The following is a 12,715-nucleotide window of genomic DNA, read 5'->3' as shown; positions in this document are numbered from 1 at the left end:
ACCTCTTCTTAAAACATCCAATCTAGACCCCAGTGACCTAGCAAATTTCAAGCCCATTTCTAAATTGCCTTTTTTTTATCTAAAATTCTTGAGAAATTAGTTTTTATTCAGCTTGAAATGTTTTTAAAAGACAATAATATAACTGAGAAGTTTCAGTCTGGGTTTAAAGTTGCTCATAGCACTGAATCTGCCTTGCTCCGAGTGTATAATGATCTCCTCTTAACAGTTGATTCAGGCAACATTGCAGTTTTATTACTTCTAGATTTGAGCTCTGCATTTGACACTGTAGATCATCAGATTCTCTTGCATATATAGATTAAAACACTATGTTGGCCTGCCAGGCTCAGTATTCAAATGGTTCAAATCTTAGAAAACAGAACCTTTTCTGTTCATCTGGACCAATCTTGTTCTGGGGCTAAACCTTTAAAGTATGGTGTTCCCCAAGGGTCAATTTTAGGGCCCATTTTGTTTATCTTGTATTTACTGCCTCTTGGTAAGATTTTCCAAAATTTTAATATTTCCTTTCATTGCTTTGCAGATGACATCCAGATTTATTTGCCCCTTAAATTGCAAAATGGTACAAATGACTCTCTTCAACTGTTGCTAAACTGTTTAGCTGAAGTTAAATTATGGATGGAAAAAACTTTCTTCACCTCAATGAAAGCAAAACTCAAGTTCTATTATTTGGTCAGAAACTTCAGACTACAAATCCAGATCAGATTCTTGGTTCTCGGTCTTATCAGACCTCTGCTAGGAATCTTGGTTTCACTTTTGACAGCTCTTTAAAGCTAGATAAACAAGTTAGTTCTGTCATTAAATTGAGTTTTTACCACCTTCGGCTTTTAGCAAAAGTTAAATCTTACTTCTGTTTTAAGGACTTTGATGGACTCATCAATGCCTCCATAACTCGTCTGGATTACTGCAACTCTTTATATAGAGGGATGGATAAATCGCAGATTCAGCGACTTCAAATTATCCAGAATGCAGCAGCACGGCTTCTTACAGGAACCAGGAAGCATGACCATATAAGGCCAACTCTGGCATCTTTACACTGGCTGCCTGTCTTTTATCGAATAGATTTTAAGATTCTTTTGTTAACTTTTAAAGTTTTAAATGGGTTAGCCCCCCCTTATCTTCGGGACCTTTTAAATTTCCAGTCTGTGTCCAGAACTTTACGATCAAATAATCAGTTATTACTTACAGTTCCTCGAACTCAACTTAAGAGGAAAGGAGATTGAGCTTTTTCTGTTGCTGCTCCTGTCACAGGACGAAAAATGGGATTTTCGGCAGCTATTGACACCTTGTTCTGCCGTGCGCATAGAGATTGAGGGCTTTCGGCAAGAGGTTTTTGTCAGAGTCGAGCACTGACAAAAATGGTCAAAAATGTTGTGTGTCCTTGTTCCCCTATCACCCCTCTCCCCTTGTGCCTAGCAGAGGTTTTCGTATTTAAATGAAGTTGCTGAGTGCCATGCAAATGCAAATCAACTGTTGAGCACCGCCTTTTGACTCTTATTTATTTTGTAACTAACCCTTTTTACCTTCTGTTCACCATAAAGAAGTATGTTTGGAGAAAGAATATTAAAACAATCTGTCTTATCCATTAAAATATACATTACATGTGTGTTAGGAGCACTGAAAAACTTAGTTTTTGTTGAATTGATGATATAAAAGAAGAATATGCATAATTACATACAATAGACTTTTGTGAAACGTGATCTTACTTTGACATTCCTCCTATCTGAAGATTTATCTTGTGATGGGAGGAACTGCACAACTTAATCAAAAATAATAATAAAAAAAAATGTTCCAGAGTGGTTCATTGTACATAAAGTATTTTTGTGAATAATATTCAAACTAATGTTAATGTTCACTGATTGCTTTAAAGACCCAGAGTCATGCTATATTGGAGTGGTAGTGACACCATTCCACATCACAATACAGGACTTAAGAAACTACAGATGATTTATCAGTATTCAGTTGCTTAACTCTCAAGTTTAAATTGAAGAACAAAATGGTTGAAAATATGTGATACCTTCTGATAGGGTATAAACATTTGTATTCTTTTTTTAAAGTTTTGTTAGTTAAGCACTAAATATAACTCACGGATTATGAATCGTATTCTGTATAAACTAAAAAGGAGACAGCTCAAAGTAGAATTGAGTAAATAAACATCTATACATTTAAAAACATTTTAGCAATTAATTATAATAAAAATAAAATATATTGTCACGTAACTTTTGAAAAAATAACTTTTAGAATGTATTTTTTTTCTGTCAACTTTCATTTAATACTCCAGTCCAGTTGGTGGCAGTAATGCGCTTTCATAGTCGGTCAAGCACCCGCCATTAAACTCCAGAGGAAGATTTGCACCGGCTACTGCTAAACCCAACATGAACGAAAATGCCCGTGCGTTGTGTGAAATGGTGGAAAAAGTCCTATTTCACGGAGTTACCTTTTCAGTATCGTATTGATATTAAGCATTTTCCCGGCGGAAAACAACAGATGACAGCGCGGCGGTCCAACAAGGCCGAACTCACGGTAAGAAAGCTTTTATGAATAGCGAGCACGTGCAGCGAGGCGAGTTGCTTTGTTTGTTTTTTTTACAGAAAGCGGTCTGTTGTTTTCATATGCCGAAACAAGTGTAGGGTGAGATTTTATATTGTATTTTTTATTACATGTGATGTTCTGAACTCTTAAAAATACTCGCATCTTCTTTTATTTTTTCAGACCTGAAAAATGGCCAAGCCTCCACAGCCAGGCCTCAGACCACGGTGCCGAGGCGATCTGACGGAGTCCACCAGGACGAAGACAAATACAGTAAGTTATGATTTCACATTTAGTCAATAGTGAACACTCGCATATTTGTAAGGAAAACTGATCGTCCGGTTATTTTATTTATTTTGTTATAACGCAGTACAGCAAGGCAGAGTGTGGAAAGCAGTAGAGATCGACGACATGGCGGACGGGGGACGGATATGAGGACGGAGCCATGAAGCCGGTATGTATTATGTACAGTCACTGCATTGATTCCCGCCTGTACAATGGTTGGTTGAGAATAATTTTAACTTATTTACTTATGTATTTTTGAGAAAGCGATATATTTGCTACAATATTTTTTTTAATTTTACATTTATTTCCACAGACACTCCACAGAATGGGAGTCACATTTGTGTTAATCAGACTCTTCAGGAACGTCCTGATGTCCATGACAGAGACACAACTGTGTGTGAGTATCTACTATTTTAGAATGTTAATGATATTTTATGCTTCAATATTGTTTATGTACATAATGTAATTATGCTATGTATTGACAATACACAAAAATGTTTTCCAGCTGCATCCAGGACCTACTGCCAGTCATCTGGATGTAGCTAAAGAAAGAAGCAGGTAAGATTTATTACTAATCTAGAGATGTCACAATTCCTTGAATGATTAAAGCACTGATTTATTAAAATCCATCAAAGCAAATTATCTGCCTCAGAGTTTGTTGAACTATGTTTTACTATTTTAATTATTTTTTCTTCCAATTGTTTCCAAGTGTTTTCTCTTTTTCATTAAAGTTTTTATTTTTTGTAAGAATGTATTAATGTGTTCTTTTTGTTTGTTTTAATGTCTTATGTGTGCATACTAAGCTGGAAGTTGCCAAACAATTTCACTGTAGTTTCATAATGACTAAAAGATGCTTGTAGCTCATAATGATTGTCTGTTCTGTATTAACAGCTGATGGAGGAAGGCAGAGAGTACTGGCAGCAGAGGACGTGGCATTCTGGGAGGATGGCAGCTATGAGGCAGTGTCAGGATGGACCCCACGTTCCTCCATCCAGGAGCTCAGTGACACCAGGACTACATTACAGGAAGAGACGTCAGGTCTACAAGACAGGAGAGATGTTGGGCCTGTCCTGAACGCAGCATAATGTTTGATCATGTTTGGACAAAAAAATACTGCTAGATGGTCCAGAAATGGACAAGCATTTATATGTTATTTTGTGTGCAAACAGTAAGATAAAACACCAAAAGTCGTGGTAAGAGACTTGAAGCTAACCCTAAATACAGCATTTTGCGTCATAAGCGTTTGTATGTTGGATCATGCTCAGAAAGAAAGCCACCACCACACGGCTCAGAAGTAGACAAGCATTTTGTGCTGTAATCTTTTTTTTTTCTTTTTTTTTTAACTGAAAGTTTTTTGTTTTTTTTTTTGTAGATGTGTTTTTTATTTTATACATGTTTTTTTTAATTTGTAGATGTGTGTTATATGCATATATGTACATATTTATTTTTCAATAAAAATTAAAAATATAAACTTATGCCTTGTGCTTGGTGTATTTTTATTCTGGGTTATTTTTTTTTATAATTTTATTAGGGAGGGGCTTAACCAGGCCTGTAATTATAAAGGTCTAGTGTGTCCAATAGGGAGATATCTACCAACCAATCACATGTAAGTAATGAATTGTGATGTCATTGTTTTTTCACCCAATGACTGACAATTCACGTGGGTCTCCTGTTGCTATTCACATGTTAATAGTTAAGAGCTGTTAACACCTCCTGCCAGCCCGCTCCCCCGCACTTTCCCCACCCCTCCTCCCTCCTTAGTAGGATTCCGCATTCGACAGTATTCGATTGCGGCCGGCGAAAACGCGCTGTCCCGCCAACTGTCGATTGCTGTCGATATCTGTCGCTCACGAGCTGCGTCCGCATCAGAATACAGGGTCAAAAATCCCACTTTTCGTCCTGTGTGTTTTATGGAATAACTTACCTTTCCAGATTAGATCTGCCCACAGCCTGGATCATTTTAAATCGCTTCTTAAAACTCATTTTTACTCTTTGGCATTTAATTGACGTATTGTTTTGTGTTCTGTTTTGTCATTTGTGTTGTTTTTGTACAGCACTTTGGTGCAGTTTTATACCTGTTGTAAAGTGCTATATAAATAAATTTGACATTGACATTGACATACGCCCGGACAAAATCATAGCAAAATAAATTATGACACAACACTAACAAAGCGAATTTAGACACTCATCAGAATGGAAATGTCTGGCGCAAACTTGTAGGTATCTGGGGATTTTGGAGAACGTCATATCAAGACGTCTCAACCGCTGACACCAGGACATTCGTCTTCTTTGAGTTAGCTCCGATAACTTGGCCTCCTCGCGTTGTTTCCAAGCAGGAACATAGTGAAACGAAAGTCCGTTTTACATCTTTTTACCTTTTCGGTCTGTGATCGGACATTACACCCAACAGCGCAGCAAGTTCGTGCCATAGCTAAAATATCTGTGAGACAGTCGTTTTTGTCGGTGGCAACAAAGATGGCGCTGATACCCCTCCAACTACAGCAGTGACGTCACGCTCCGACGCTCTATTGGTGTGGATTCACCCTCACAGTATTTAAAGATCCTGCTCTCACTCCTTACTGAGTCCTCCCATAAATGCCCTAGTACCACACCGAATGATGGAAAAAAAAACTCCCAGTACGCTGATAGGGATGAGATGATAATTTTGCTATTTAAGACAATTTGCATTTTCACTTTTTTTTCTGCTGCTTCTACTTATAACATTTCAGCAAGTCTGCTTTAGCTTACAAATGAATCAGCAACTTAACAGGAAAATTCTGCTTATTGCATTCATGTTACATACTGGATACAAAGTTCTACATTGATCTATAAAGAAAATAAACAGATAAATAGAAATACATCTTCCCATCAGGGAATCAAACCCCAGACCATTGTCCAAACATATGTGTATTGTTAAGAAAATAAATTTGAAATATGCTAGTTTTAAAACTTAACATGTCTTGATTGAAATAGCCTAATTATAGTTTTAAAATTGGTAACTTATTCTGGCCTATTGACCTTTATGTTACCTGTAGTTACAGCAGATGGTTTGCTAGGATCGTTTGAATTGCCTTTTGTCTGTCTGGGAAAACAATTCAGTAGAAGTTCTAGCTTTTCACACTCATCTGTGAAAAGCCGTAAAACAGCAGGAGTTCCTGGCTTTAGAGAGAGGGTCAGAGATAGCTCCTGGTTGGATGAGCAAAGATACGCCTTATTTGAATAAATTAAAGATAAGAATGCGCCTTAACTATAAAACTTTCTGCACAGAAGTAACAAATTAGATTTGCTCTCGCAATTCTCCAAAGACGTCTTTGCTTTTCTTTCTTTCTTCTTCTTTCCATTTATGTCAGGTAAATGAATGTATGTCTCTGTTGTTCTGCAGTTTCTGGTGTAATTTATGCATTGTCTCCTATTGGATTAAACTGCAATTCGGTGACATCTACACTCGTTGTTTTTGTGTGGCTACACGTGGCCCGCCGGGAGAACCTGGGATGAAGAAGTTCGAGCCAAAAAAGTTTCTTTCTTAAGAAATATTATAACCTAGAATCTTCAACAGTATGTAGGCAGGATTAATCTGCCTTATAATATGTGATTTATTTACAACTGACCTTTATCTAGAAGAAGTCTATAAATATACTTACTCTAAAACTAAAAGCTTCTTTAGTTGTTCAAATATTTGTCGGGGAGATGTGCAGCTCACTGGCTTCTGCAGGCTTATATACTACATTATTATACTACATGTACAGAATATACATACTGTAACAACTAAGAATTTTATCATTTTAACACAGCAAAACTACAAGAAAAGAAACAGCTGAAAGACAAAAGTTATTTGCATCCTCGCAGCTGACCTTGCATCGGAAGCTGAGAATTGTTTAGCTAAACGGTCCTAAACCGTTTCCCTAGGGGCGTGGTATAGGGGGAAAATGATGACAATTCCAAGGGTCCTTGACCACAGGGGGCCCCCCACAATTTTTTTATTTTTATTTTTTACAACAAATAGAAAAAAATGGGGCCCTGTCAATTACTGTTATTGTGTGTTTTTTTTGTTTTTTTGTTTTTGTTTTTAGCAGTAAAAATTAAATCTTACCCCTCCCAGACCAAAAAGCACACATCCATATTTACACTGAACTCCCCCATGTATCTGCGTTAAATGATTCGTTCCTGCTTAGCATGCTTGACAGTGACGTTTTCAGCAGCAGTTGGTATAAGACATGAACGACTGTGGCAGTCGTTGCCTAGAAAAATAATAGTCTAGTTAAAAAAAATAGATATGAGAAAGAAAGACAAGAGTGTATATTTGTAACCCAGTTTTTCTCCAAGAAGGGTGAGTAGACTGTGTGAGATTATCAACCATTCAGCATAGTTGGCTTAGCTACAGACTACTGTTTGCCTCCATAGCATTTAATGAATTATGGAAAAGAAATACCAAGATGTTCATATATTTAACTTGTCCCTGTACCTTTTACCACACTTGACAACAGGTGAGTCAGTCAGCAGCAGCTCTAATCCCCGATATCAACATAAACCTCTTACCCCTGTCCCAGTGTGAAAAAGGTCAGCAACACTGTATCCAATGCCAACTTTGGGAATTCTTAGGATTTCTCTGTCTTTGCTCTTTTTACAATTATGCAATAAAAACAATATATTTGTTGCTGACAGAAATTCAAACAATGTATATAAAATGATAAAAACAACCGTTTGTCAGGACTGCAGCCAGTCCAGTTTTACCTTAGCTTGCATTTAAATTACAGATATATATATTGCCATGTCCCTCCTGACCCGTCCTCTAAGTGAAATTAAAGCTGCAGCATGTAACTTTTATAAAAAATATATTTTTCCGTTTTTTTACATATTTGTTAAAATTGTCATTGTGTTGTGACAGTGTGGTATGAGAGATACTTTGTGAAAAAAAATATTTCCTCTGCCTTCTCCCAGTGCTATCTAGAAACAACCAATCAGAGGCAGGAGTCGGGTTTTAGCGCTGTCAATCACAATGTCATGTGGCTGCTCATCCTGCCTCCCCCTCGCTCTGTGCTATGCTGCAGCGAGCATAGCACAGAGCTATGCAGATTCAAACTGTGAATGCTCAGTTTAGTTAACATAGCTACCATTGACGGCAGACAAACAGTTTTCCTGTGTTAATAAGTTAGCACATTTAGCAGTGAGTGAATGAAGTTGATTAACAACACTAAAACCCTTCTCCTGTTTCTGATTGGTTGTTTTTGGTCAAAACAGGGCATTACTTTAGCCAGCAACAGTAGTTCAAGGAGGAGGTGGAGGAGATTGATTTTTTTTCACAGATTATCTGTCTCATAGCAAACTGTCACGAAATGGTGACAGCTTTAACAAAGATGGAGAAAACATTTTTTATTAAAGTTACATACTGGAGCTTGAATAAAATGCAACTACATAGCATTTTCTTTTTGAGAAGTCTGGATTGTTTTATGTATATTTTGCACGTTGTCTGTGACTGTTGCAAGGGCGGGGCAATAAAAATTTTTGTCATGGGGCCCAAGATTCCTGGCAGCGCCCCTGCCCTGTGGATCAAGTTAAAGCTAAGGTATTGTGCTGCTAATAGAGTAATGACTCCAACTAGCAACATATTATCATACATTTAATCATAATTAAAAATAAACTAATTACAAGGGAATCACAATTAGTGAATCCTTGTAGCTGTTTGGTTGTATAATTTAGACCAAACAATAATGCTACGGTGTTTAATCCTGTAATCAGATTTCTTCTATTTTCTATCACTGCAATTTCAAACAATTCCCAGAATTTGGAACAATTTACAATATTATGGCTGCATATCAAGTGACATTTATTAACACTGGGCTGGGAATTGAACTTGGACCCACAGAGACACAACCATTCCAGAGTCTTTGGTGCTTTGTTTCCTCATTACATGAAACAAAGCACCAATAAATGTATAAATTCGTTTATACATTTTTCATAGAGTTGTGTTTTTTTCCATGTGTAGGTGGGGAGTAATTGTTTGTTTTTAATTTTGCACAACTGGCATTCATTATTATAAATATTTATTTATTGGAATATAAACACTAAAAATATTAAAGGTTGGGTTAACCTCCTGACTACCAGTAGTTCATTTTTGTCCTCTGTAGAGGACATTTCTAAACTTGAATACCTCCCACCCCCTGCATTCTACTGAATTAATTCCTTTTGGTATCTGGAGAGGACATTTAGGGCTTTTCAATGATACCACATGTGAAGGGGTGGGACTTTTGTACGTATCTTTTTCTAATTCATAAAAATTGTGTTAATCAGTAATAACACATTTTATGGGAAGAGACAAAGTAAGTGCATAAAACCTTTTATTACCTTACAAAGAATGTGGGATTTAAAAAAAATGGTTATTGGACAATATTTTTTTTTCTTGGTAGTCAGGTTAAGTAACATAAGCTTCTGCCAGAACTGGGACTCAAACTCAGGAACTGCTGGCATGTCCTGTTTTGCATGGTGTCGGCATGTTACACCAATTCGCGGTTGAACCACCAACGCACACATGACAATTACATATGACCTCATCAATACATTCCGGAATCAGATCCTGTCTTAGAGACTGGGGGAGGGGTTGATGTCTTCAGCCAACCTTTTTAGAAGTGTTCCAAACAGACCTCTAATGTCCTCTTACTCACTCCAGACTGCACTATATGCTATTTGAATAAATATCTCATTGGTGGGACAATCACAATTCAGTGAGAATACACGTGTACTAAACATAATGCTCCTCAACACAACAGTCTCTGTGGCGCAATCGGTTAGCGCGTTCGGCTGTTAACCGAAAGGTTGGTGGTTCGAGCCCACCCAGGGACGCTTAATTTTTTTTTTTTTTTTTATTATTATTTTCATTTATAGCTGCCCTTGAAGCCATGATGCCACATGATTATAAAGACAATGTGCTATTCAATTTTAGTTCAGACATGCCATGTCAGTTTTGATGAAGGAAAAATGTAAACCCAAAACTGAGAAGGGACAGTATATTCAAAAGACAAAACCTTACTCAGGGTTGGCAAAAAGTTGGATTCTTTGGCAACAATGACAGAGAGGAGAACATTAGAGAAACTCCTGGCTATTATGGATAATGACAGCCACCACCTGCACACTGTCTTCATCATTCAGGAAAGTCTGTTGAGTGAGAGGCTGCTTGTTCCAAAGTACAGGACGAATAGCCTGAGGAACTCCCCTTGTGTAATTAAGCTATTGCCACTGTCACGGATCCTGAATGTGAAATCACAGACCTGACACCAAATCACTGACCTGACACCAAATCACTGACCTGACACCAAATCACTGACCTGACACCAAACCAAAGACCAGACCCTACTGAACTGAAGACTGGAAGAGACACACAGCATGTCAACTACTTACCAGATCACACCATCCAATCAGATATATGTTATTCATTGTTTCATTTATGAAGCCGAAAGTGGCAGCAGCAGCCTAAACACCAGCTTCTTAAGCCAACTCTTACCTCTTCCTCTGTTCTGCCTTCACATCTTCAAATCTTGTGATTTCTACATTCCCATCAACTTCAATTATATTGATCTTCAAAGAAAATAGGCAGAAATAATAATGAAAAAAAAAAAAACACTCCCCGTCGGGGAATCGAACCCCGGTCTCCCGCGTGACAGGCGGGGATACTCACCACTATACTAACGAGGAGATTATGTGTAAAATGTTGCCAAAAAGCATAGAAAAACAAATTCTGTTGTATGAGGTGTTGCTATATCTATTCAACTTTTTGATATGTGAACAAATCTCACGATTATGTATTGAAGTTTACAGCAGACTATACTTATGCTTATTCTAATACAATAAACATCTATAAATTATAAGCTTCTTTGCTGAACTACTTACATCCAAGAATAAATACTATATACAAGTTTTAACAAAAGACAATTTTATAATTCTATAAAAGCAAAACTACAACAAAACAAGTGTTCTAAGCACAGTTCTATTGCCCCCTATATGTTGTTTGAAGACTTCTCTTCTCAGTAGGAGCAATTAGGTTTGCAGGAATATATTAAGAACAATTTTTTTCTGGAACTGTCAGGAACATCAGATGATGTTCTTGACAGTTTCTAGACAAAGTATGTCCAGGAAAGCTAAGAAACCTCTAGTGTAACAGATATGTGTAAAGTAGTTCACTTTCTCAAAAGGGGTTGCATAAAGGAACTGTCTCTGTGGCGCAATCGGTTAGCGCGTTCGGCTGTTAACCGAAAGGTTGGTGGTTCGAGCCCACCCAGGGACGCTTAATTTTCCAACTACCTATGAAACTGTGACACCACTTTTTTTAATGGACAGTGCCTGTTGTATGCCAGCTATACCAGTTTAGTGTCCTTGTTCAAATTCAACAAAGACTAAATGATACAGCACAGTGCCCACGAACAGGTTACCTGTCCAGAATGTACCCTGCCTCTCACCCGTTGACCGCTGGAGATAAACACCAGCAGGGGTGCCTGCAGGACATTATTAGAGGGTACACACAAAACCAGGGGTGCTCAAGTCCAGTCCTCGAGAAATACCATCCAGCACATTTCAGAGGCTTCCCTGCTCCAACATACTTGAATCATTACCAGCCTTGATCAGAACTGAATGACTGCTGGTGAGGGAATTCAGCATTTGATTCCGGTCTGTTGGAGTAAGGATGCATCTAAAAGTTGTAGGGCGATAGCTTTCGAGGACTGGACTTGAGCACCCCTGCACAAAACTATCATTGAATCTGATCCACACATACACTGAAACATACCCAACATGCACAAACCGCACAAACCTAACCCACACTGATATGCCACATGAACACAATGTGCATGGCACAGAAACTGCAGATCTGACCCACACAAGGCTCAACTGTCGCGCACAATTAGACACACACACAAACTTATGTGGCCGCATAAGTTTTTTAAAATAATTTTAAACAAATTATACTAAATGATGAAGACAGAAAAGGAAAACCTATCTGAGGAGGAGAATGCTGATTCCCAGGCTCAGGTGGTTCATCTGAGACTTCCAGAGGAGGGCGTGAAGTGACAAAGTTTGCTTCATTTCTACACTTTGTGATAAACAGTTTGACTAGATTTCACAGTTTAACTCTCCCACTCTAGTGTCTTGTTGAGGAAGATGTCATGGTCTCTCAATGGAGAATCGATGTGTGTCCTGTCAACGGGTCAGTTCCTGAAACCACAAGAAAGAAAAAAAAGGCTGGCTGCGCACATGCAGGATGAAAAGTTCAGTTTGGGTTAATGCAACCCCTCTTGAAATTCCATCAGGCGTTGGTGGTATAGTGGTTAGCATAGCTGCCTTCCAAGCAGTTGACCTGGGTTCGATTCCCGGCCAACGCAGTTTTTACATTTGTTGCATATACATCACATGTGTCTTCTCACATGTTAATGATTATCCTTGGAATGCTCCCAGAGTATTGTGGAAGGAGGCTTACCCTGTGTAAAGTTTTATATATATATCTATATATATATATATATACTGAGCAATATGTGTGCCCTTAGGATTATCATTATATGCTCATTAGAGATGTGCCGATCAGGTTTTTTCCTGCCGATACCTATACCGATCACCCATGAGGGCCCGATCACCGATACCAATCACCGATACCGATCACATAATTATTATTTATTTATTTTTTATCATAAACCCTACCGGTTACATTATGTGGAAAAAGGAACCATGAATTCACCTTAATTTAGACAAAAACTTGTTTTTAATAACTTTTCCAAGAAGAAAACTAAACAAAACAGGCATTGTGCAAATTGTACTGCTATTGATAATACTGTCTTTAACAGCCTGATAACATATGAAGGCTCTGAAGAGGCTAAATAATGCAAAGAGCCAAAATAAAACCTCTCAC

The 12,715-nt window shown here is 37.9% G+C and overlaps 1 long non-coding RNA gene and 4 other non-coding genes across 6 annotated transcripts; 4 read left to right on the top strand and 1 right to left on the bottom strand.

Moving 5' to 3' along the window:
• Positions 1 to 2,296: 2,296 nt before the first annotated feature.
• Positions 2,297 to 4,193, top strand: LOC107834777 (uncharacterized). Of its 2 annotated transcripts, none has more exons than XR_001660604.1 (4): positions 2,297 to 2,998; positions 3,143 to 3,226; positions 3,335 to 3,387; positions 3,721 to 4,193. It is a non-coding gene; the product is annotated as an uncharacterized LOC107834777 (long non-coding RNA). The 2 variants fall into 2 exon arrangements; XR_001660603.1 differs by having other exon boundaries at positions 2,297 to 3,044.
• A 5,399-nt stretch (positions 4,194 to 9,592) lies between these two features.
• On the top strand, positions 9,593 to 9,666 carry trnan-guu (transfer RNA asparagine (anticodon GUU)). The gene has a single exon. It is a non-coding gene; the product is annotated as a tRNA-Asn (tRNA).
• A 777-nt stretch (positions 9,667 to 10,443) lies between these two features.
• On the bottom strand, positions 10,444 to 10,515 carry trnad-guc (transfer RNA aspartic acid (anticodon GUC)). The gene has a single exon. It is a non-coding gene; the product is annotated as a tRNA-Asp (tRNA).
• A 515-nt stretch (positions 10,516 to 11,030) lies between these two features.
• On the top strand, positions 11,031 to 11,104 carry trnan-guu (transfer RNA asparagine (anticodon GUU)). Its single transcript has one exon. It is a non-coding gene; the product is annotated as a tRNA-Asn (tRNA).
• Positions 11,105 to 12,122: 1,018 nt separating this feature from the next.
• trnag-ucc (transfer RNA glycine (anticodon UCC)) lies at positions 12,123 to 12,194 on the top strand. The gene has a single exon. It is a non-coding gene; the product is annotated as a tRNA-Gly (tRNA).
• The last annotated feature ends 521 nt before the right edge of the window (positions 12,195 to 12,715 follow it).

The sequence above is a fragment of the Poecilia formosa genome, unplaced genomic scaffold (assembly GCF_000485575.1).
Source record: "Poecilia formosa unplaced genomic scaffold, Poecilia_formosa-5.1.2 Scaffold762, whole genome shotgun sequence".
NCBI classification, from domain to species: Eukaryota; Metazoa; Chordata; class Actinopteri; order Cyprinodontiformes; family Poeciliidae; genus Poecilia; species Poecilia formosa.
This window is presented reverse-complemented; position numbering and strand designations above follow the sequence as displayed.